At 49.2% G+C, this 26,572-nt stretch overlaps 1 protein-coding gene across 4 annotated transcripts in view; it reads right to left on the reverse strand.

Annotated features, from left to right (window-relative positions):
- Nucleotides 1-26,572, reverse strand: part of WDFY3 (WD repeat and FYVE domain containing 3) — a 2,050,643-nt gene that overhangs the window by 798,370 nt on the left and 1,225,701 nt on the right. The window lies entirely within an intron of this gene.

Consider the following 26,572-nt stretch of genomic DNA (forward strand, 5'->3'; position numbering starts at 1 on the left):
TCTTTCCAGTCACGAGTTAGGTGATGACTCCTTTCGGTGAGGGTGCACATGGGCATCCCCTCCATGCTTAGATTGTAAAAGGTGATGATGGAGTTAGTTATAGTAAAAGAGATGCCCATGTATAATGTATCCAAGTATGATGATACTGCAACAGGTAAAGGTACCCGGGGAGGCGGGTGGGCGCATACAATTCTACAGCTCCATATATGCCAAAAACAGATGCATACTGGTTAAGTAGCATTTTCTGTTCGAGGCATATGAGCTGTAGATCATATGCTTTAGCATAGACTACACAGCAGTTACCTCCCAAAGCGGTGGCTAATATGTAGCTGTTGCAGTGGTTTGAAATAGTGTTCTTTAAATTGCCTGGCCCACACTAGCTTGTTGTTTTGTTAACACATCTACACAATAGTGTTTCGTGAATGTGTGTGGTGTAGACCAAGTTGCAGCCCTGCAGATGTCATCTAAGGGTATATTCCCTAAGAATGTCATAGAAGACACTAGTTTGCATGTAGAGTGTGCTCTAGAGAAAAGTGTTAATGTGCGTTTAGCTTTAATGTAACATATTTGAATACACTTAACTATCCACTGTGCAATAACCGCTTTGATATGTTTGGTTTTCCTAAAGGGTTTTGTCCTTTCTATGTAGTACAGTAATGCTCTTTTGACATCTATTGTGAGAAGAGCACGCTCTTCCACTGAATCTGGTTGAGGGAGGAATACAGGCAACTCAAAAGATCGGTTGATGTGAAAGGCAGAGACAACTTTGGGTAAAAATTTGGGATTAGTCCCAAGAACCACTTTGTTTTGGTTTATTTGCAAAAATGGTTCTTGTATAGTTAGCGCCTGAAGCTCACCCACTCATCTTAGAGATGTGATGGCAATAAGGAAGGTTACCTTACATGTGAGAAATTGCAGTTTACATTTGTGCAATGGCTCAAAGGGTGGACCCATGAATCTTGTAAGAACTATGTTTAGGTTTGTAACGGGGAGTCAGTGATGGGCTGGGCACGAGGTTTAGGCAAAGCGGGTTTTATTTTCATATACAGTTTCTTTTGTCTGAGTGTAAGTCTTTCCTTGGCGAATTCAGCTGGATCCGTGGTGCCTATTGGGACAGGTGCTGTGCCGAAGTCCGTCTTGCCCGGGGATGGGGCTTCTCGAGTGGGGCGGCTCTCGTGATGTCCGGAAAGGAAACAAAAGAAAGGGACTAATTACTTTTCAGTCCTCGTAACTTTTTACCCAAGGGTAACCGGGGAAGTGAGGGACACCTCTAGTGTAAAGCTTTACCGCTGCTGTGAGTCGTGAGGGGGGGGGATTATAGGGTCCAGGAAGGTGCAGGAACACTAGGGAGCAAGGTGTTTAATTAACGCGGGAATACACCCCGACGTCCCACCCAACTTGCGAACTTGTCCCGTACCTGTCTGAGCCACACTCCTCCCTCTGGAGTGTGGCACGGCGCAGCGCGGTCCCGTTGGCCTCCTGGCTCGTCTGCTTCGCCTCGTAGCGCGTCTACTTCTCCTTGGGGCACGTCTGCTTCTTTTCCTAGCTCGGCGTCCTCGGGTCCACACATTCGCCGGTTCACGTTTGCGTTCTCTTCCGTCCTCCGCTCTCCTCCTCCGGTGATGTCACACCCTGTTTCAGGGATATCCTGGTTCTTATCCAATGCCGCGAAGCACACGTCACGGTGGGAGGGACCTTCGTCCGCGTCATACGACCAGTTAAAGGGGCCGTTCTGATTTTCTTCCGTGAATGAGCGCCAGGAATTCTGTTCGTCCTGTGGGGAAGGAGTAAGGGGATCCTCGTCAATATGACTCCACCAGTCCGTTTCCTTGTTGTTCCCTTGTGTACTGGGCACCTGGTTACAAGGTTCCACACCGGAGGAGGTGAAAGTCTAGGAGGAATGATTCGTTTAAGTCCTTCCATAAAAGCTTTTATAGTGGGCACTCTAAACAGAGACAAGTGCTATCTGTTTTGCAGGTATGCAGCCATTGCAGCAAGATTTAATCGTATAGAGGCATATGCTAGATTAGAACGCTGTAGGTGTAACCAAATCCAAATCCAAAAATTCTTTATTTCGGCCACATGGGCCTTAAAGATGCAGTGAAATACAATACATACATTTAAAACACAGTATTTATACATATAAAAAGACTCTACTGGACCAGCGGGGAGTAGGGGGTGCAGGGTAGTACCAGTTCAGGGGGACATTTTCTTCCTTATTATCCACGCTGCCATTAAGAATTTTGAAAGAGCAAAAACAATATGGCCCAGAGTATTAGTTTTCATGACCCTGTAGGCCTGTAAGTACTTCCTGAAGCCCAGGTTCCGGCAGAGCGGTGCTATCCAGCGCTTCCTGGGTCTCTGGTAAGCATGGCATACAAACATTATATGTAGGTCATCTTCATCATGGGCTTTACAGCATGGACAAAGTTTGTCACCCCCTATGGACCATTTGCAGGTAAATACTTTGGTGGGGAGTGTACCGAACCTCCATTGCACAAACAATTTCCTCGCCAGGACAGGAAAGAAAATCCATAAAAGGTTCGAAACCATAAGAATTTTTGGATTCCATAAAACGTGCCGTCAGGGTGCCACTATTATGAGCGTTTTCCATGTGAGAGAGGTTTTTATTCTTATACAGCTGGGCAAGAGTTTTACGCGTAATCCTTTGGCAGCCCTGAGCTGGATCATCCCATAAGTCTGGCAAGTTCATACTAAACAGTTCCGCCTTGATAAAAGCCAGCCAGGGAATTTTGTTATTGCCATTCAGCCTCATTACATGAATAAGGTCCTGTCTATAATGGTGCAGTTCCTCGGTGGTCCATATCCGGTGCCAGAACTTCACGGGTTTCGACAAAAGATCTTCAGCGATGGAGGGAAGACCCAAATCTAGTCTTAGGGGCAGAAGTGGCGTGCCTTGCGGGAGACCAAGTAGGCGTCTTAGAAAACTATTTTCCACTACTGCCAAAGCCTTCCCTGCTTTGTGTCCCCATAACTCGCTGCCATACATGGCTGCTGCCTTGGCTTGGGACCTGTATGTTTCCAGGGCCGGGCTTACAGGCTTAAAGGTGGACTTATTAGCCACCTTCAGGATTGCACCCGATAACTGGGACAGTTTTAGCCTGGATCTCGCTATCTGGCAGTCCCATGAGAGGTTTTCCTGGAGTGTTACCCCCAAATATATAAAGGTCGGAACCCTCTCAAGGCTAACTTCCCCCAGTGTAGGATTGGGTCTAGTTTTGGTGGGGGGGTTGAAGATCATGAACTTAGTCTTTTCCGTGTTCACCTCCAGCCCATGTTGGCGACAGAAAAGGCCAAAACCGTTCACGATCCTCTGAATCCCCATGGGGGATTTGGAAAGCAGGAGGGTATCATCAGCAAACATTATTGCCGGGACCCTCCTGCCTGCCAGGAGCGGGGCATCATTCTCCTTAACGTTATCAAGATGTTGAATGACGCTATTAATGAAAAGACAGAACAGGGTCGGCGCCAAGACACAGCCCTGTCTGACTCCTCGATGGACCGGAAATCTGGACGAGAGCTTGCCATCCCTCCCACACCTCACTTGTGCATAGTTGTTCTCATGCAACCTGATGATAATGCTGAGTAGCTGAGGGGGTACTCCTAGCTTTTGCAAAACCTCCCATAATTTCCTTCGAGGGACTAGATCGAAGGCTGACCTCAGATCCACGAAGACCATGTACAGTCTTCCCCCCTCTAACGTCACCGTCTTCCAATAAAGGAGGAGGAGGCGGAAGATCTGATCCATGGTCGACGTGTTCTTTCTGAAGCCAGCCTGGAGGGGGCTCATGATGTCATTGTCCTCCACCCAATCCAGCAGATGGTTAAGGATAAGGCGCGCAAAGAGCTTTTGGGGTACATCTATTAGGCTAATAGGCCTGTAGTTGGCCGGGAGCAGAGTGGATCCCTTCTTGTGAATCGGTACAATCTCTGCCCCCAGCCAAGACCCGGGGATTGCCATACCTCCTAGAATGGCATTAAAAAGAATAAGGAGGTACGAACCCCAGATGTCCGGGTGATGCCTGAAAAGATCCCCAGGTAACTTATCCAAACCCGGCGCCTTCCCCAACGATAAATGCTCCAGAGCAGCCTCCACCTCCCCTAGGGATAGTTCCATAGCAGAGTCCTGGGAGCCTAAGGGCACTGACAGGGCTATATCAGGGCAGGTGTTAGTGTCTTGGTAGAGTGCCCCAAAGTGAGCCTCCCAAACCACGGGGGCAATGTTGGGTTCAATTGCTTTCTTAAGTTCCCCCATCCCATTATTTACAAGGGCCCAAAATTTCCGGGAGTCCCTGGCTTTTAGGGCATCATGAAGGTCCTGCCAGTGGTTCCAATCCCACTCGGTCCTAGCATTTGCCATCACTGATTTATACTGCTTCCTAAGGTCTGGTACCTTGGCCTTATTTGACCCCTCTTTTATTGCGGCAATAAGCTCAGATTTGGCTGCCCTACAGGAGGAGGTGTACCAGGTGGGAGCATGGGTCTTTTTCTTTCGGGTTGGCACCACCGGGTGAAATACCTCCGCCAAATCCCTCACTAGTTCCTGATGTATGCTACCCAGTTTCTCGTTAAATTCTGGGGTTCTTGGTTCGTTTAAAAGCCCGTCCACCTCCATAAACCTTGGGAGTGCCAACTCGTATAGCTTGTTAATGGCATCTTCTGAGCTCACAAGCTTTCCCCACTTAACCTGGCGCCTATTTGTTGTAAGGAGCAGCTCCCCCATGTCTTCACCTCCATTTTCTGCGGAGATGCCCGCTGGAGGCAAGGGCCGCTGGATGTTTAAACAAAGGGCATTGTGGTCACTGTCTGATCTATTTATTACCCTAAAGTCGAGGACTTTTGACCAAAGTGTAATATCTATCATGATATAATCTAGCCTCGACTCATGGCCCCTTCTGTTGAAAGTACACACTGAGGGGGTATCGGAAGGGGTACGGCCATTACAAGCCCTCAGTGCGAAGTTCAAGGTCAGAGACATGAGTTATATTGCTAGAGGGGACCAGGCTTTAGGGTGGGGCGAGGACGAGGGTGGGACCCCCCAGTAGTCATCCTCGGCAGTAAGGGCACCCTCCAGTAGGCCTTCCAAGGGTTCAAAGTGGCAATTGAAGTCTCCTCCCAGCACCACCTTGAATTCTCCTGGCAGTTGACCCAGGAAGGAGGACAAATCGTTTAGAGTGGGTGATTAGTTTGGCGCGGCAACTGGTCGCGAGTAGACATTAACAATAGCCCACGGTGGTTTGCCAGGCCACGTGAGCCGTACACACTGGATGTCCTGCGAAAACGTATGCACCTGTTCCGCCTGGCACCCAGTGTGACTCGCAATCCAGATTGCCAAGCCTCCTGACGGCCTCCCCCTCCCACTCCATTTAGCAGGGATTTCAAATGTTTCGAACCCTCTCCTAGTTTGGGTTTCCCTCGCCCATGTTTCCTGGAAAAGGAGGATATCACTGCTACCTACTAGGAGATCCCACTCCGGTGTGCCTTCCTTATTTGCGATTCCTGCCACATTCCAGGAGAGAATTCTCAACCCAGGATCTGACGGTAGTGAACCTTGACCCCCAGTAGAAGGTTGCGCGGTGATTATGGGTGGATAGGTGTCTGACAGAACAATGTTACAAGCCGTGGTGGCGGGAGGGCCATCCAACTCCGCCTCCTCAGGTTGCAAAATATGGTCAGACCCAATGTTAGATGAAAGCCCCTGATGACCCAGACTATCATCCAGGATAACCGTTCGATCTTTAACGGTATCCTGTGGTCCGCATTCAGTTACAGGGGCAGCACTCAGTCCCACCCAACTTTGCGCCTCACCTACCAGCTTTTCAAGGCTAAGAAAAGTCTCCCCAGTTTGTGGTCAGTCGACCTGATCTAGGCAGGAGAATCTATTGTGATGAATGATATTGGCGGGAACAGGTGGTAAGTAATGCCTTGGTCTATAACGTGAGCCATCTACAGCAAAGCCTACTCTAGTCCACCCCTTCTCCCTCCCCGCTTCCGTGTTGCAAACATTTGGGTAGAAGTGTGAGAGGGGTACTAATTCAATGTTGGACTTATCAGGCCTTACGAGCCAATTGCAGATGTAGTTGGCGACATGTGGGCTTTTGAAACTTACAATGATACAATCCCCTGCCCTATTCTTTGGAGTAAGGCCAATCCATGGGATCCTCCTGACCATCAAAACCTCACCTTTCAAGTTTGGGGGCAGCGGCCTATTAATACTAAGCCAACTTATGACCTTGTTACGTAAAGAGTCCTGAGGCTCCCTTGTGTCACCAGTTAGCTCAGGAACTCCCACCATGATTGCCGTGTACGGAACTGCTTCTGGGGGCAAATTAACCACCCTGCGCCTATCATGGGGGGAAGTGATATTACCAGTGGGACTATTAGTAGGATTCTCAACTCCCCTCGGTTGGGGAGCAGGGAGTGGCTTAGATCTCCATGGGGCCGGGACAGGGGGCCTAGGCGCTGGAGATGGCAAAGGGTGCGTTTGAGGGGCAAGCGCACCGTTTGTACTCAGCGAGACCATATTTGAAACCTGGGACAGTGCAGAAGACAACGGTCTTCTGCACTGTCCCAGACAGTAACAGATAACAAATTATGTTTTGTATAGAAGCATTTAGTGGATTGATCTGATTGTTGTTACAATAAACTACAAACCGCTTCCACTTTGCTGAATAGCATGCTCTTGTTGTATGGCGTCTAGCCTCTTTGATGACATTCATGCAGTCTGTTGGAAGATTAAGGTAGCCAAACTATGATTTCAGGTGCCACATCGCAAGGTTGAGATGACTGGGATCTAGATGTCTTAGCTCTCCATGGTTCTGAGTGAGAAGTCTGGGGGGAAAGGTATAGTTTTTGTTGAGGAACTACTGATAGTTCCAACAGGGTTGTGAGTCAGGGTTGTCGGGCCCAAGTGGGAACAACTAGGATTAGTGTCAGGGAGTGCTGTTTGAGTTTGCAAACCACTAACGGAATTAGCGGGAGAGGTGGAAAAGTGTAAGCAAATCTACCTGACCAATTCATCCATACCGCATTGCCTTTGGACAATGGGTGTGGGTACCTGGAGGCGAAGCATGGGCATTTTGTGTTGAGGTGTGTGGTTACCTGAACTATTTCTGGGTAGCCCCACATTTGGAAGAATGGTAGAAGGACTTGAGTATGTAGTTCCCCTTCGTGGATCTGCTGTCACTGACTGAGCAGATCTGTAATCTGGTTGTTCACTCCTGCGAGGTGTTCTGAAAGGTACGAACTAAGACAGCTTTGCCTACTGGATGCAGTTGAAAGGCTTTCAGTGCTAAAAGAATTGCTAATAGTTCTAGGTGGTTTATGTGGAGTTGTTTTTGTTGTGCAGTCCACATGCCCCGAATGGTATGCTTTTGAAGATGCGCTCCCCAACCAGTGAGCGATGAGTCTGCTGTTAGCACGATCTGTGGAACTGGGTCGACAAATGGCCGCCCCTCGGAAAGGTTTTGAATGTTCCACCGCAGCAGAGAGCGATGAGTGAGGCCGTTCAAAAACACTAGATCTGCCAGCTGACCTTCAGCCTGGTTCCACTGGCGTGATAAGCATTCATGTTGGAGAGGCATTTGGAGTCTTGAATAAGGAACGATTAGAATGTAAGAAGCCATCATTCTGATTAACTGCATAAACACTCGGGTTGGTAACGAGTGTTGAGGCTGAAACTGGGATAGTAGATTTTGCATGTTGCATATCCTGACTGGGTAGGGGTACGCTAGAGCTTTGCAAATATCAATAGTGGATCCCAGATATGTTTGTGTGCTTGATGGCTTGAGATGAGACTTGGTGAGGTTTACAGTGAATCCCAAGTCATGAAGTAGTTGAACTGTTTTCTGAATGTGGCATAGGCAACTGTGTCGCGAACCGGCTTTTATTAGCCAGTCGTTTAGGTAAGGGAAGACGTGAATGTGTCGTCTTCTTAAATGAGCTGCGACTACCCCCAGACACTTGGTGAAGACTCTGGGTGCTGCAGTTACCCCGAATGGGAGAACTCTGAATTGATAATGTTGACCGTCGATCACAAACGCGAGATATTTTCTGTGAGTTGAGTGAATGGGGATATGGAAACGCTTGCAGAGAAAGTTTGGAGTTGGAGTTTGGAAGCAGCAGAGGGGCACACGATCAGGGAGAACCACGCTCCCCAGAAGACAGTGGGGCTAAGAGCCGCCGTACCGCCACTCCCCCGCTCCAGGTGTATTTCTACCTCTCGCGTTTCCCGCTTTGCGGGAAACGCTCGCAGAGACAGTTTGGAGTTGGAGTTTGGAAGCAGCAGAGGGGCACACGATCAAGGAGAACCACGCTCCCCAGAAGACAGCAGGGCTACGATCCGCCCTACCGCCACGCCCCGCTCCAGGTGAATTTAACCAGCCTCTCATTCCTGTCCCGCAGGACGCGGGAGCGCGCCGGGCGAAGCCCGGGCCAAGGGCAGGTACGTTTGAGCCCGTTAGAGAACGTTTGAGGACGGGACGGGGCCTCCCCCTAACATCTTCATTGGGAGGTTAGTGTGAAGACCATTATTATTACATTGTGTTATTATATATGTGAGTAGTCATCAAGGAACTGACCTCTTTCCACTTTAGTTCTGACTCACATAATGACTTCACCCCAGGGGAGGAAAGGCCGAAAGTCCATTATTGGCAGCTATATAGTGGGAACTTTGAATCAGTTCTTAATAAGAGCATCCTTAATTTTAGCCCATGAAATTGTCCAGACAGAAAAAAGATTATCACTGGATATTGCTTTGGAAAAGTATTCCTCATTGGGTACACTGGCACAGGCACGGTCACCGCCACAACTTCAAGCTTTAGTCTTAAGCGAGGTAAACTGTGACACTGTGGGAGAAGGAAATAATATATTGCAGCAGGCCTTGTCTACCTGTAACTGATGATGCAAGCTCGCATTGCAGGAATGTATCGAAGTTACCCCTTAGCTCCCATACTGAATCATCGGTACAATGTGTTAAAACTCGGTCTGCATGTAGTACAAAGCAGGGCTTGTCACAACCATCGGCGGGTCAAGGCCCCAAGAGCCTAAGCTCAAAAAGGAAACGTGGGGGTGTAAATGTTAAAGGAAGGAATGCTAAAAACCGGAAAGTCAATATAGACAATACGGATGCTGCATCACCTATGCTCTCTAATATGGACCCAGACCAACCCACCAGTGAAGTAATAATCCTGACTCCGACTCCCGGCGAAGAGTTACCTTCTGAGATGGGATCGGACTTTTGGTCTAAACTGGAATCTATCTTTAGAAAAACATGTCTCCCAATTCATGATAGATTAGATGTAATTGAAAACAGACTTGTATGGCTTGAATTATCATTTGCTTCGGCCCAGGCACGGTCTGAATCACGGGCCAGAGGTCTCAACGTCAATCTTCCTACATTGACTGGGCACCGAAATGAGACAGGCAACCACGATGGCCAGGTGACTATTAGCAAACCAATACCAATTTATACTGCAGATACTATTGTCTCACTGCATATTCCCTCCCTACCTCCTACTGGAAACCAAGCTGTATCTAATCAAACTGTGTTGAGTGGTGGGGTTGGGAGGAGGGAAGTTGTTAAGGTGGTATCACATACCTCTCAAGTAAATCTGGATACCACGTGTGTGCCATTGTTAAAAACTACCATGTACAGACCTCCATCCCGATTCAATCCCCTATGTGGTGGTGCTTGCCGGGGTCCCTCCTCTAAGCCAAGACAAAAGGGAGGAATATAGGGACCTTAGGAATAAGTGTATCCACTGGCTTAACTCTAACCGTCCCTTGCCAGCGATGGTATCGGCTGAAATTTTGTTCGCAAGGCGTGTAGATTGGTTGGGTCCTCAAAAAAAGACTATTGAGGGGAACTGTATTATTATTAATTTTAGGGACAGAAGGGCAGCGGAGCATATTTGTGCTTGGCCCGTAGCAAGTTCAGCAACTTCAATATGTTCCCTACCCCTCCCTTATTTCTATTGAGCTCTGCAGCAGCCCACTAGGAACACTTTACCAGTAAGGGACAGAGATTGCTGGGGCAATAATGAAGAAGGTGTAAGGTTGTACAATGGTTTTAACAGGCTGTCTGGGCTGGAGGATTGTGATTGACGTTTTCTCCCGGCCAGAGATGGGGTATACCATCTAGAGCCCTCCGAGGGAACTTCATGCAGGGGAAGTGGCTTACCCATCGGTAGTGTTAATGGTAATGCTGATCCACTAGTAGCTAACGCAAGTGATATGGATCTAGAAATAGGGAAAATCAATCTAGCCCTGCCAAACAATAGGATAACTTTACATCCAGCTACGGGGGAAATAACTTTGACCCTTCCATCTGGCACTGGTAATATGGATAGCAAATCTGATTCCCCAGGAATGTTGAAATCTGTTGGAGGCGTGTCTCATGGAAATGGGACTTTTTCGATAATATCTTGGAATCTAGAGGGTTTGGGCGCAAAACTAGTCTCACCTGAGTGGTCTGTTTTCATTGAAAAGTTTGACATCTGTCTCTTTCCGGAGACATGGTCAGTAGACCCTGTCTTCCGTTTAGGTTACCTCAACTTCTATGTCCCAGCAATAAAAAAAGGTAGGGGTCGCCCGGCTGGCAGATTAATTATATGGACCAGGCAGGGCTTAGGATGTAATATTCAGCAACGTCCAGTAGACAACAGTGACATTCTTGTAGTGAGACTTAGTATTTCTACAGGTAGTAGCTTGGACATTTATAATATCTATGCCCGAGGTCACCCAGGGGGGGGAAATTCTGAGGTTGTAAATGTTTTGGAAGAGTTGTTAGTAACTATGCCCCGCATATTTTGCCTCTTGTGGCAGGGGATTTTAATACAACCTTTGAGCCCCTAGGGCATGATTATCAATCCCTCACAGAAGAGGAAGATTCTAGGTGGGGTATCCCCTCACTTGAGGTAGACCCTGTAAAAAAATGGACAGAGGCGGCCATTCAGCTGAAAGGACTGTGTATGGGTAACCATCTGAGGGCAGCTAACGGGCGTACTCCATCAGATAGACAAGGAACTAACACCTATGACAATGGCCATAGGTCTAGCCGTATAGATTATCTACTTGTTCATTTACGGCTGTGGCCCTATCTTGCGGATATGGTGGTAATTAACCATATAGAGAGTGACCACAACCCACTTACTTCTACTTTTAACATGTCTTTGTCTGTGGGTATACCAGCCCCACAGGATGTAATAGCAACTGATCATGTTCTTGCCAACGATATGCACCACTTAAAGTGGAGTAGAATCATTGAACATCCGAAATTCTCGCTGCAATTAACAAAGATGTAACTAACGTGTTGGGGCTCAACACTTTTAGTGTGGATTTCCGCTCCAGTGTGACCGATGTCCATACTAAACCTTTTCACCATTTAAAAACCTACTTTTGCAAGCCCAACACAGGTCGGATGAATAGGGGCAGTAAATCAGAGGGATGGTATAACGCAGCATGTCGACTAGCTCGGGTTAGTCTTGGCAGGGCCCTAAAATTGAGAGACACAAGCAAAGTAAGGGCAGCTCGGGTCTGCTACAGGAAAACTCAGCTGGAGGCAAAAAAGCGCTGGGATGAGGAGAAGTCGAAAGAACTTAAAGATGCTTGTGCGGCTAAGAACCCCAAGCAGTTTTGGGACATATTCAAGTGGGATAGGGGAGGCTGCCCGGATCGTCCCCCGAACAACGTGGCTCAACACCTATGGGTGGACTATTTCAAGCCACAGTATGCCAGGAGCAGCATTGATGAGCCCCATGAATCGTTCCCACACACCTATTATGATGGGGTGGCTTTCACTCCTGAAGATGTAGATAGGGCACTGGACGCAGTGACCGAGTGCAGAGCGCCGGGCATGGACTGTATCCCGGCAGATGTCTTTGTTAATGATAAACTAACTTGGTGATTATACATTGCCAATATTGCAAATGCAATTGCGCAGGGAGCCGATGTCCCACCCTCGTGGAAGGGGGCGGAAATAGTCCCAGTGTTTAAAAAGGGCGATAAGACTGTAGCAGGTAGGAGGAGGAGCTTCGCTGCCAACCAAGATGGCCGCGTGAGCTCGGAGCTCCGAAGACCTCCCGATCTCCCGCAATAATCCTGCTGTCTATCCTGTCCCACGATGGTGGGTATCGGTTGCTGAGCCGGGCCCGATGCGGCACCCGCAATCGGATTGAAAATCGGACACTCCTGACTCGAGTTGTGTCGATGTTCCCGGAGGCGCCTCAGCGTAGTTGATGCCAGGGTGGCTTGCAGCGGTGTCCCCACGGAGCTCCTCCCGGCCAGCGGCCCTCACGCCCGAGGGACGTTCCTGAGTGCCGATCGCCTTGCTGGCGGCTTTCGACCCTGAACACTGCACTTTGCCTTGTGTGCATCGGGAGAACTCAGCTGGACTCCTTCGCCCCTGGTGTCCCATCCCCCCCTGTCCCGTGGCTGCCAACATGGCGGGCAAGGGTGGCTCGGATGTGGGCAAGACGCAACGGCTCAATCGGAGGCCGACCCAATCCCAGTCTACTATTCCCGAGCGCTTTTCCCAGTCTAAGGGATCGCCGGTGCAGGCGGTACATTCAAAAGACCCGAGACGGGATGAATCACCGGACGACTCCGACATAACGCTTAGGGACGTCATGGGAGCGATATCGGGGGTGAAGATGGAGATGCACTCGCTTCGTGAGGAGCTGTCCAGCAAGGTCGATTCCCTGAAAATCGACCTGAACCTTATCAGGACGGACCTTGGGAAGACAAACGACCGGGTAAAATCTTTGGACCTCAAAACTTCCAGCCTGGTCACGGATGTCTCGGACATACAGACGGAGGTGCGCGCCTTGAAACAGGCTAATGGCGTACTGGCGCGACGGCTGGACGAGTTCGAAGGCCGCGCGCGTCGCCAGAATGTCCGTATCACCGGAGTGCCGGAGAAAGCCGAGGAGGACTCTGCTGAACTTTTTGTGGAAGATTTGGTGGTCAAGAACTTGCAACCGGGAGGCCTGAGTAAGTTCTTCTCGGTGGAGAGGGCCCACAGGATTCCCGGTGGGCCGCCCAAGTCGGGTGCGACCCCGCGCCCCATCATTGCGCGGCTGTTTAACTATAGAGACAGGGATGCTATCCTACAGGCATCGAGGACGATGGGCCCGCTCCACTTCCAGAACTCAGAAGTGAACTTTTTCCCGGACTTCACTCAGGCTGTTCAGAAACAGCGGCAGAGCTTCGCAGGAGTGAAACGGAGACTCAGGGATATGGGCCTGCGGTACTCTATGCTGTACCCTGCTAAGCTTCGCGTTGAGCGCGACCACCGGACTTTCTTTTTTGAATTCCCTGAGGATGCGGGACACTGGCTCGACACCCTGCCCCAGGAACGACTTGAAGCTACCGACCAGACGGAGGACGCCACCGGAGGTGCTGCTGCACAGGAGTGACTTTCTGCTCATTTGTCTCCCGAGACACGGGACGCCGTGAGGTGCTTCGACTTTCGACAACTGTTGTACACATTGACTCATTCTGCTATTGATGTGGGGGGTGACGGGAGGGGATGGGATGCCTCCTTTCTCCTTCGTGGGCTTTCTGTAGGTTAGTTTTGGGGGCGACAGGCACACTGCTAGTTGGGGTGGATCTTAATTTGATGCAGGGGTGCAGGGTGGGGGGTAGTTGGGATGCGTGGTCTTGTTTTTTCTCCATCTTCCTTTCTTGGCTGAGGTATTCCTACTGTGTAGTATTGTTGCACTGGGTACTGAAATGGGGGGTTGGGGGAGGGTCGCGAATGGTCCTTGACGATGGGGGGTAAACTGCTTCATTTGCTTAGCTGGAATGTTAACGGGTTGGGGGATCGTATCAAGAGGGGTGTAGTGTTGCAAATGCTTAAACGGTGTTCTCCTGATGTAGTACTATTGCAAGAGACCCACTTGGTGGGTCACGCATGTAAGGCCCTGGACAGACGGGGTTACAAAATGGTGGCTCACGCAGGTTTCTCCTCGGGCTCCAGGGGGGTGGGCATTATGGTGCGTGCGTCCCTCCCGTTGGAGGTGGAGTCTGTGCTGACTGATGATAGAGGCAGATATGTGGCTTTGGTGGGTAGGTGGGAGGGCCGCACGCTGGTTTTGGTTTCGGTTTACGTCCCCCCGGGGTTGCAGGAGACTACGTTCAGGGATTTGGGAGGCGCCATCTTGGGACTCCCCGAAGGCCTGGTGCTGGTGGGTGGGGACTTCAATTGTGTTGTCTCAGGGGAACTGGACCGCTTTCCTCCCAGGGATCTTCGCCCTTCCCAATCCTGGATGTCTGATTTTGTATGTTCCATGGGGATGGTTGACTGTTGGCGTCTGCTCCACCCTACACAGCGACAGTACTCCTTTCTCTCGGGCGCACATGGTAGCTTCTCCAGGTTGGACTACGTCCTGGCGCCGGCGGCCCAGGCGCAGTCCGTTTCCTCCGCACGCCTCCTGGCCCGAGGTATTTCAGATCACTCTCCGGTCTGGATCTCCTTCGACTTCCAGATTCCGGCATCCTCGCGGGTCGCCCCTATTAACCCGTGGTACTTTCGCGATCCGAAAACCCGTTCTCTCCTGGTCAAGGCTATGGATCGATATTTCGTGGAGAACACTGGATCTGTGACTTCGGCCGTCTCCTTGTGGGAGGCCTTTAAAACCGTGCTTCGTGGTGAGGCTTTCTCACTGATTGCTGAAGCGCGCCGCCGCCGTGATGAAAACGTGGTAAGGTTGGAATCTGAGCTCGCGGACCTTAGTGCCCAGCTGGAGCTTGGCTCGTCGCCTGAATTGGTCCATGCCCTCTCTCTTAAGCAGTCTGAACTTCGGGCCACCGCTACTGATGCAGCGAAGGCCTTGAGCAGGGAACAGCAGGGACGGATTTATGATGCCGGCGATAAGGCTGGTAAGCTCTTGGCCTGGCTCGATAAGCGGGCATTGGCGTCCCGGGTAGTCCCGGAATTAGTGGGTGCGGACGGCATAACCTTGACGGACCCGGCGGCTATAGCTGAGTCCTTCGCAGACTACTTTGAGCAGGTGTATACCTCCGCAACCTCTCTCCCGATGTCCGCGTCAGTCGCCTACTTGGACGATATTGACCTTCCTTGCTTATCTGACCCTGAACGGGAGGATATGGACCGAGACCTGTCGGACGATGAGATCGCCCTGGCGATTCGCTCGCTGCGATCGGGTAAAGCACCGGGCCCGAATGGAATCCCGGTGGAACTGTATAAGCTCAGGGCTGACGCGCTGGCCGCACCGTTGCGTAAGATGTTTCTTGAGGCCCGTGTGCAGGGAGAACTTCCACCCGACCAGAGGCTAGCCACCATAGTGGTAATCCACAAGGAAGGAAAGCCGCGGGACCTGCCCCGATCGTACAGACCCATTTCATTGTTAAACGCTGAACCCAAGATCTTGGCTAAAGTGTTGGCCAACCGGCTGGTGGGCGTGATCTCGGACTTGGTGCACCCGGACCAGTCCGGGTTCATCCCGCACCGGAACACGGCGCTTAACCTGAGGAGGCTCCACGCAGCTTTGGCACGTGCCCACCTGCTTCGCGATCCGGCGGTGGTGGCGTCCCTTGACGCTACTATGGCCTTTGACTCCCTCGAATGGGATTACTTGTGGGCAGTCCTAGCTAAGCTGGGCCTCGGGCCTTCGTACATTGGATGGGTCCGATTGTTGTACTCTGCTCCGCTGGCCAACGTGGCCGTCAACGGCAGGCTTTCGGCATCTTTTGCGCTACACAGAGGTACCAGACAAGGCTGCCCGCTCTCTCCGCTTCTGTTTGCGCTGGCACTGGAACCCCTGGCGGCTAAGATTAGAATGCACCCAGATGTTTCCGGGATTGCGTGGTCGCCTGGCTTTGAGGATCGAGTGTCGCTGTACGCGGACGACATCCTCCTTTACCTTACCTCTCCTTGTCGATCGCTTATTGTGGTTTTTGACCTGCTGGGAGTCTTCGGGTCGTTTTCGGGGTTGGTCATCAACTGGTCCAAATCCTACCTATACACGATATGTGGGGACACCCCGCGCCTCCCCCGTGGGTGCTCAATCCAGGTGGCCGAGCAGGGCTTCCGGTACTTGGGCATCTACGTGTCGCTTGACCCCCGGGCCCGATACGCGCGCAACCTCCTGCCACCGCTGGAGCGCCTACGGAGAGATGTTGCATTGTGGAAGAAACTGCCCATCTCTTTGATGGGCAGGGCGGCCTTGTTTAAGATGATGGCGCTACCCCGCTTCCTGTACGCCCTGCAGAATTCACAGGACCCGATCCCTGCTAGGTACTTCGGCGAGATTGAATCCTTGCAACGGGCACTGCTGTGGGACGGTCGGCCGAGAATATCGTTGTCCAAATTGACCATCCCTAGCTACGACGGTGGCATTGCGCTGCCGGATATGCGGAGGTACTATTGGGCGTCCCAGCTCGCGGCGGTCAACCACGGCTTCTATGGTCCAGCGGTTAGTCCGGGCTATGCTATGGACCGATGGTTAGTGGGCGATGGCAACTACTATAGGGCTCTTTACTCCAGGTCACTGGATCGTCGGTTGACGGGCCCCGCCAAGAACATGGTGCACGTGTGGCGTACGGTGACAGACACTCTCGGTTGGAAGGATAGGGTCACACTAGCCACTCCCCTGTACGATTCCGACGTGCTGGGGAAGCTGTGGAAGACCAAAGGCTTTGATCGGTGGGACACCATCGGTATATCTAAAGTTGGTGACATGGTAGTGCGGGGCGGCATTAAAACATTTGCTTCGCTGCAACAGGAGTACCAGCTGGCGCCGACGGAATTTTTCCGGCACGCCCAGCTAAGCCATGCCCTCTCCCCTCACGTCGCAAACGGCGAAGCCATCCCCGAGTCTTCGCCCCTGGAGGATCGGGTGCTGGACGGCCACATGCCAGACGGCGCCATTTCCCTGACTTATAAGAAGCTGATCAACGTGAGGGTGGATTTGCTTGAGCGATTGCGGACGCACTGGGTGAATGATGGTATAGAGATGGATGACGAGGAATGGCAGTCGGCGGCTTCGTCCCCCAGGGAGGTGGCAATATCAGCGCGGTTCCGCTTGGTCCAGCTGAAAATTCTCCACAGGGTGTATGTTACCGGCCCCAGGCTCATCCACATGGGGCTTTCTACGGATGGCATGTGTCGGCGGGGTTGCGGTTCACTCGCCACCTTCCTACACATTATCTGGGAGTGTCCCGGTGTGGCCCGGTACTGGATGCGTGTGCATGAGGTGATGGAGGAGGTGACGGGCGTGGCCCTGCCAGCTGAGGCGCGACGTTGCCTCCTCAACGTGTGGTGCCCGAATGACTACAGTGTGGCCCAAACCCGGTGGGTGACTTTGGGGAATATGGTGGCCAAGAGGGACATTGCCCAGAAGTGGGGCGCGCCTGCTCCCCCGTCCCTCAGTCGTTGGATGGAAAGTATGGACTGGTGTATGGTGAGAGAGAAGACGGTGTATGTTACCAGGGGCAAGCCGAAAATGTGGAGGGCCGTGTGGGGAGCCTGGAACTCTTATCGGGGTGACTTGTGTGAACCCCCGCTTGAGCCTGAGGTGGACGCCTCACCCTCCCCTTAGAGAACTACCCTTCCCGTACTTCTGGTTGTGACATCCTGTACCGTTTACCCCCCCCAGCTCATCGTGTTACATCTTGTGCTGATCTGGATGTGTGGCCCCTGACCCCCCCCCCCCAAAGTGCCCTTACGTTAGGTCTGCGCTGTCCTCGGCCATTTCTCTCTTTCTTTCTCTGTTCCTTACCTATTGGTGACTCGGCACCTAGTTCTTTAGTGGCCTCTTGGGGCCCTACTCCTCTAAGTTTATTTAGTAGTTCTCTATTATAAAATTAAACCTGATTAATCCTATGTGCTGTTTTGTACATGACTTATATGCCACTTCAATGCTGCCTGGCCTCCGGGATGTATGGCTGAATAGCGGTGTACTTTTTTGGTCAATAAAGGTTTTTCAAAAAAAAAAAAAAAAAAAAAAAAAAAAGACTGTAGCAGGTAATTATAGACCAATCAGTTTAATTGACTCGTCACAGAAGATTATGGGCAGATTGGTTCCGAGTAAGGTCCAGACCTGGACAGAGGATAATGATATTTTGAGTCCCATGCAGGCGGCCTTCCGCCGCCTAACCAGTACTTTTGATCAAGTTTTTCGTTTTATCACCCTGTACTGGAGGACGTTGATATTAGGAAAGGGGGCCCTGTATGCGGTATTTGTCGACCTAAGGGCAGCTTTTGACCTAGTCTCGCATAAAAAATTATGGGAAGTCTTGGGAGAGATGGGGATGGCCCCAGAGTTGTTGTCCCTTATCATCCGGTTACATGAGGATAATTTTGCACGGGTCCGGTGGGGGGGTACAGGGTGAGGTAACGGAGACCTTCCCTGTTGACAGGGGAGTGCGACAGGGATGCGTTATGGCGCCTACCCTGTTCTCACTCTTCGTCAATGGGGTGGTTGACTGTCTCTCCCTGACCTCCACGGACGCTCCAGTGCTGCCGGTATACACATTCCAATCCTCATGTTAGCGGATGATACTTTAATAATCTCAAAGACTCCGAGTGGTCTTCAGGAAGCCCTCCAGCTATTTGAAGAATTTTGAAGAAATTTGCAACCATCGCGGCCTAGAGGTAAATACTGCCAAAACCAAGTTTATGTCCTTTAATGGACGTAAATTGTTCAGGGGCAATGTGTACCTGAATAATTCTCCCCTGGAACAGGTTGAGTTTTTCACATACCTGGGTGTTACCTCACAGAAGGATATGCGATGGAACAGCCAACTTGACCGGGCTATTTTGACACATAAACAGCAAGCAGGAATCCTTCTAACAAAATTTAGGACCTCGCTAACTAAACCAATTAGCCCAGTTTTGGATATTTATGGAATGAAGGTTTTAAGTTTGGCTCTATATGGAGCTGAATTGTGGGGGTTTGAAAATTTGAAATGTTTGACCTTTCTGGAGAATGCTTTCTGACGCAGAGCACCCCCCTCAAACCACTACTGCTGGATCTTGGTAAAAAACCTGTGTCATACTTAACGAATCTTCGCCCTCTACTATACTGGCGTAGGTTGTGGTGTACGGAAGAACTTGCACACTACGACAGGGGTCTAATGGATGTTATAAAAACTGACCAATTTCATTAAATTAAATGGTTAAAGGAGATCCGATCCCTGCTAGGGAAGCTTGGGATGTCAGAACTCTGGGATGATCCCCCAAATGCCGTGTTTCCCTCTTAGGAAATTTTGAAAGAAAGGTATTGGGAACTGGTTTTTACATCAGTGAGTTCTCAAGGACTTTCTTCCCACCTTACTGGTTGCTTTCTCGAATTCAAGTCCTATCCAGTGTTGGAGAAATACTGGGACTTGATTGAGAAACCTCACGACTGTAAGTTGCATTTTCAATTAAGGGTGGGTGCTCTTCCAACACGGGAATACACTTGTATATGGGGGGACCCATAGTGACAGATGCGGTAAGTGCCTGGAACAATGTGAAACAGTGGGCCATATACTATTTTTCTGCCCACTGTATACGGCACCACGCATAATGTGGATAAAGCCTATTTGTCAGTCAATGGGCGTTAGAAATAATGCCGTTGCCTTACGAATCTTGTGCTCAGACCCCGCCCCCTCTATCGCTATTGCTGTGGCGAAGTTCCTGAGCTGGGCATGGCCAATCAGTTTAAAAATGCTGTCGCAACTAGTTAGCGATTGATGCTTATAATATCCCATGCTTTATGTTGACTGTGCATTATAAGACTATCTGCCTATTAGTTTTATGTGTTGTGTTTCCTTTGCAGAGTCAGGTCTTGGCACCTTTTAAAATTATAATTTTAATTGTATAATGAATTATTGATTGTTATAAACACAATTTTAGTGAATTAGCGGAGTATATTTTAAAAATATTTGATGGTTATGAAATGATTTAATTGTATCTTAAATATTTCTTAATTGGTTTAAAAAAAAAAATTGAATATGTACTTTTATAACTTAACTGTCGAATAAAGTTTATGAATGAATGAAATAGGCGACCTTTAAGTCCAGAGTGTATAGAAAGTCGCCTTGCTGAAGCAGTGGGAGCACTTGTTGAAGTGTGACCATGTGGAAGTGGTCAGACTGGATATAGAGGATTAGCTTTCTGAGGTCTAATATAGGCCTGACAGAGCCGTCCTTTTTGGGAATTAAGAAATGCAGGGAGTATACCCCGGTCCCTTGTTGATGTAAAGGGACTGGCTCCATTGCAACTTTTTCCAAGAGAGAGAGAGAACCTCTTGTTTCAAGAGGGTAAGATGTTCTGGTGACATTGTATGTGGTCTTGGAAGAATAGTTGGGGGAGTTCTGGTAAACTCCAGGCAGTAACCATACTGGATAATTTGTAGTACCCACTTGTCTGAGGTAAATGAGTTCCAGACAGGTAGGAATTGTGAGAGACGTCCTCCGACAGGAGTGGAATGATCGGGGGTAGCGGAAGGAAGTCACTGTTTGTTGGCCGGGGAAGTGTGAGTGCAGTTACCTCTGCCTCTTCCCTTATTATTGTTTCCTCTATAACCTCCTCGAAAATAACCTCTGGAAGAGGGGTATTGGTTGTTATCCTTGTAAGAGGAGGAGGTACTTTCAGTGGACACCGTCTTTGAACAACCACTGTAAAAGGAGCGGTGAAAGGAACCCCTATTAGTGAGTAATTGTAAAGCCCCCATGGACTTTGCGACCTCAGTGTCCTTCTTCATTTTTTCCACCAAGGTGTCGACAGCTGGCCTGAAAAGATGTTCTTTATCAAAGGGCTGGTTAAGTATGGAGGATTGTACCTCCTGTTTAAATTCAGAAATCTTAAGCCAAGCGTGTATGCGCAATAGCACACTAGTATTCATTGCACGGGCTGGGTCTGCTGCATCTAGTCCACATTTGATGGAAAAATTAGTGATGAGTTTGCCTTCTTGGATAAGGTCATTAGCCTTTGCTTTGTACTGATCGAGTAAGTGTTGCATGAGTTTTTCTAACTCATCGTAGTGAGCCCTATCATAGCGTGCTAGCAGAGCCTAAGCAATTGCATTACGCCAATATATTGCAGCCTGTGTAGTCACTCTCTTACCTGCGGCATCAATGAGCTTGGACTCCTTGTCAGGAGGGGGGGGCCGCACCTGTGGTTTGAGAGTTAGCGCTCTGCGATTGTTAGAGACTACAAGAGAGTCCAAAGGCAACTGACCTTCGATGTAAGCAGGATCGGTAGGAGCAGGTTTATATTTTTGTCTACTCTGGGTGTGAGTATTCTTACCCTAACCGGGTCTTTAAATACTTCATCTGTGTGCTTTATCATGTCTTTTAACATTGGTAAAGTGTGAGTAGATCTTTGGGAATAAGTGAGTGTCTCAAAGAGGAAGTCCTCTTCTAAAGGATCTTTATGGAGCTTCACCCCGTGATACTGAGCTGCTCTGTTAATGAGCTGAGCGTGTCTAATTTTGTCGTCGGGTGGTGAGGGTCTAGAAGGATACAGGTCAGGGTTGTTGTCTGTATCCGGTTCCTTATCATAATTTTCCCAAGGGTCAGTGTCTTGTGGTATATCCTGATCTTGTGGTATATCCAGTTCTTCGTCTGTATCCCCATCCCAATCCCCCAAATCGTCATCCTCTGTGGTAGGTGAAAGTGGAGGTGGTGGTAAATTTGATGGTGAGATAATCAAATTAGGATTAAGAGGAGGAGATGGAGGTGGAATGTAAGGGGAGAAGGGTAGTACCCATGTCCTTTTTCTTAAGAGGTATAGGAGAGTCCTCTGAGAGATCAATCTTTAGTTTTTTGGGAAGAGTGGCATGAATATGACCTGTTTTAGGGTTAATGACAAGTCTTTTTGTTTTGGATCCAAAGGTGGTTCATCAGACCGAGGCTTTTTGGATGGAGTGTCCTTTTCTTTATGTGCCAGTTTCGGCAACAAAGGTTTCGGCTCCGTCGCTTTTAGTGTTTCACCGTATGCTGACCCGAAGTGATGTGCCGTTCTTCTTCCATGTCTGAGTCTGCTTCAGACATGGAGACCTGTTCTTCTTCCTCGGCTCGTTCAACTGGATGTTGGATATCGGGATCTTCGCCGAAGATATCCGGTACGGATCCGCTGCACATTGCATCAAGCCAGACGATCATGAATTGTCTTTTTCGATCGGAACAATCGACACGTCGCAGTCCTTTTCATTGTATTCAGTGCAAATCGGTGAGTGGAAACTTAGCACAACACCCGGGACATAGTTTAAATGGAGTCCGTTTCATAGACTGCTAGCGCGGTCGGGACGGGTAGGCCCAAAAGTCCACCTCGAGTTTCTCGGTCGAAGATTTTCTCAGTTGAAATGATGCGCGTCGAATGAGGAACCGCCATCCGCATCCAATATTGTCGATGGTAGAGGACTGCGTGTCAAAGGAGTTCGAAAACTATACCGGAGCGCAGCAATACACATCCAAACCCGATGGCGGAAAAAAACTATCTAAGGATGGAGTCGATGCCCATGCACACTATCACCGAAAGGAGGAGTCACCTACCTCATGACTGGAAAGACTTCTTCGAAGAAAAACAAAGTGCAAACATCCGGACCCAACACTAGATGGAGATCTATGCTAAAGCATATGTTCTACAGCCCATATGCCTCGAATATAATTATTTTACTTTGCTTGGATTCATGAAATTCTATCTGCCTCCCCTTGTGTACTACTATGCTGTTCTACTTAGGAACGGGACAGGTCAGGTCATAAGTTCAGAAGCATTAGCTTCTTACAAAGTAAGCCATTTAGAAGCTGGAGCACTTCGCTGCTTTATAGGAGTGGAAATCAAAGATTCAAAAATTCGGCCTAAGATGACGTATTTGTAAATCTTGCACTATTGGATTTCCCTTCTAGAATAGTCTTTGGCCTTAAACTCTAAACAGGTATACTACAACTCAAGATTTTTGCTGTCACTGGCTTAGAGCCCTTTTCGACTCAAGATGAATCTTCATTGAAGTCGAGTGTCTATCCAAGGTTCTTCTCAACTCAAGTGTAGAGAACGGGACTTTTGTTGTGGTTAACCCCCCCCCCCCCACACACACACACACTTTTTGCCCCCTTTTTAGCTACCAGATGCTGTGTTTCGACTCTGACAGTGCACTGAGACATGCTAAACAGACCTCAGTGCCAGTACTCCTTTCCTAAAACAAGGTGTTATCTAATTGTGCTACAATTGGCAAAGGACTTTAGCACCCCTGTAAGTACTTGGTAAATGGTACTCTAGGTGGCAAGGGTACTAAAGAAGGTCCCTAAGGGCTGCAGCATATCTCATGCCACCCTAAAGGACCCACATACAAATTCCACACAGACTGCCATTGCAGGCTGCATGACATGGTGCAAACCATAAATGAAGACAAGACATGACACTCCATGCCATAGTCACAAAATCTAACATATGTAAGTCACCCCTTTTGCAGGCCTTTGAGCCGCAAGGCAGGGTGCATTATATTTTTTGTAAGGGCATCCCTACATGAGCAGATATGCCCGTGTGATGTCTAGTTCAATTAAGTATGTGCTGGACACTGGTAAAAACAAGTTCCCCCAGATAAATGATGGCTTCACTGAAAACAGGGATGTTTGTTTTCAAACATCTCATATTAATAAACCCAGTGTTGAATTTATTAATACATGCACACAGAGGGCACCTTGGAGGTGCCCCCTGGAAGCCTACTAGCCTGTTCAGTGTTGACTGACTGGTTCTAGGTTGACCTGCCGCCAAAGACACGTTTCTGACTCACAAGGGTAAGGGCCTTTTCTCCCAAGAGGTCAGAAACAAAGCCTGCTCCTCTGGAAGAGGGTGTTCACAACCCCTCCCACAGGATTAACTGCTGATTAGCATTCCAAGGCAAGGGAGCTTCAAAGAAGCCACCACCCTTGTAATGCAAATCTGACTTCTCTCACAGGAGAGGAAGCCGACCCGCTTTGTCCAGAGCCCTTTGGTACCTGGACAGGCAGGAAAATTAGCTATGCAGTAGGCGTGTTGCACTGCCAGGCTGGGCACAGCTCTAGAGTGATCAAATCTGACATGAACACACCTTTAGAAATTCCACCAGATTGCGTATGGTGGAATGAGGTATTCTGGGACGGGGTGATGCCCACTCCCCATCTATGGGGTGTAGTGACCCCCATGAGTAAATAGCCCATTGGCTACTACCCCTCACTCCCCTTACCACCCCTAAATTGAGTATTTAGGGGACAGCCTGATACCAGATCTTCAGATTTTCAATGGGCCAAAATAAGAAGTGTATGAAGAAGACTGCTGAAGAAGACTGCTGAACTGAGGAGTGTGACTTTCTTGGCGCCAACCCTGCCGGCCTGTCTGCTGTACCGAACCTTATAGAGCAACTGATTAGTCCTGCAACTATGTAGACCTAAAGAAGGAGGCCTACCAGTGCTTTTCAGATTGCCAGAAATCTCACTTGGAGTAGAGGAGCTACTCCCCTGCAGTAACATGCACCAAAGACTCAAAGTGCGGTGCACCGAGTTGGCTCTCCCCAGCCAACACAATGCAGGAGCTCCTAGGAAGAGGACCCTGTTTTCCTGAAGGTAAGATCTGTCCTCCCACTGTGTGAGAGGACACCAGGACCAATCAGAGCCACACAGGACAAATACCTGAGGTACTGGACCCCTTGCAGCAGCCAAGTCTTTTAGTGTTCAGTCCAGACACCAACGCCAAAGAAGACTGACCTCCACGTCGAGGGACTTCAGGAATAGCGAGACCCACATTGTGAGTGGCCCAGCTGTCCTTTTTGCCCCTCTGCAGCAGAAACCAAGACAAAGAGAGAGTGTGCGACAGCCACCACCGGACACCTCAAAGCACCCATGTTTCCAAGCCAGAGTCCAAAGGAGGTGACGGTGCCAACTGGGTCCCCAGACCCACAAGAGCCAAGCCCATGCTTGAGTTTCCTAGACTGGACTTCCAGTTGCCGCCTGGAGCCTCTTTCTGCAGGACCTCTCCAACCGTGAGTGACTCCAGCACAGAATCCAAACGCCAAAAGACACCACTGCACATGAGCCCCACAGCCCGAGGAGAAGTGGACCACTGCAGTCCCTAAGTACCCGAGGATATCAAGGGTGGAGCCCTCTGTGGGTTCCACCCGACTGGTCCTCCAGTTCCTGCTTGCAAACTCTTTGTACCTGGACTTTTCTCCATTGAAGTGAATAGGACATCCTAGGCAGTGACAAATCTTTGCACCCGGATGCCCCAGAGACTTCCGAGGTGACCTGTTGGTGTGGCCTTGAACCTTGCTCCATACTCACCTCAAGCCAGAAGGACAGCTAAATGAGTCGCTGACAAGTGCCCTTTTACAATAGGACAACATTGCGGTCCAAAAAATGCACTAAGTGTCCATTTCTGAAAACTGTAAAAATTCTTAACTCGAAAAGTACGCACCTGATTCCCATGATCTTGGTATCTAGATTAATATAAAAGTATGTGCTATTTTTATAAATTGGTGTTAGATTTCTTTACTGAGTGGGTGTCTCATTTACTGCTTTTGTGTATGTAATAAGAGCTTAGCACTACCATTGATATGCTTAACCGCTTGCCCACACTACCACAAAAGCTAACATTGGGGTGTCATTTGTACTTCTGTGATTCCTTTGGGGTTTGCCTGGACTCTCTACACAGTGGCTGTGTCCTCTAGATTTTGATCCTTCAACAATCTTTTATAAGTATTTTGAGGTCCATAGGGTCTTTAGGTTGATGGTGTTGCTGTTAATTTCAATTTTGCCTTATTCTGAGGAACCTCTGATGGAGTAATCCAATTTACTTGTAGAAATGTTTGGGCGTAATACACCTATATGCCAGAGCTTCTCAAAATATACGTTGAGAAATGGCTCTGGCCCTCTTCATCCGCATCAAATATTGTGGATGACCAAAAGGTCATCCTTTATCCTGGTTTCAGCATGCTTCTCCACTAAACTCTTCAGGGGTGTCTTGGCAGGATCCTCATTTAGCCTGACACTGCTGTTCCCAACAACTTTAAATTCTTTTTGCGAAGAAATGCCTGACATTCTAAACCCGGAGTATCGTATTAGTACCTGTGTATCCAAAGTTTGAAGACAGTGTTTAGGAACGTTCAGGGATTGCGGGAGGTATATTCAGATGGGATTTAAAAGGGATATTCACCATGATCTTGAGATGGAATGCCCTCTACTATGCCATGCCTCCAAAGTTAGTCTGAGCCTGCATGTCATTTGTCAGAAAGAAAAAAAAATTCTATGATGTACTCTACTTCAGTCAACAGCAAAACCTTGTTCTACCTCTTCTGCGACCTTGCTGTAGAGAAACTGAAAATGTCATTTGTCTTTCCTTGGAGCACGGGCTTTCACCTCCAGACCTAATGGAAAAAAGCCATCGAAAGTGGAGTCTGCGTCACAATAAATTGAGGCACTCAAGTTAAAGTGGGCATGACTGACTCGAGATAAAGTACCTAGAGGTGTCACACTGGTGGTGGACGGTTAGGATGTATTCACCCCTTACATCTCTACTCTTCTCCAGTCTCTACAGTACCCTTGCACCCAGGATCAGGACGGTGCCTTTAAG

Source organism: Lissotriton vulgaris, chromosome 3_1, assembly GCF_964263255.1.
Source record: "Lissotriton vulgaris chromosome 3_1, aLisVul1.2, whole genome shotgun sequence".
Taxonomy (NCBI): Eukaryota; Metazoa; Chordata; class Amphibia; order Caudata; family Salamandridae; genus Lissotriton; species Lissotriton vulgaris.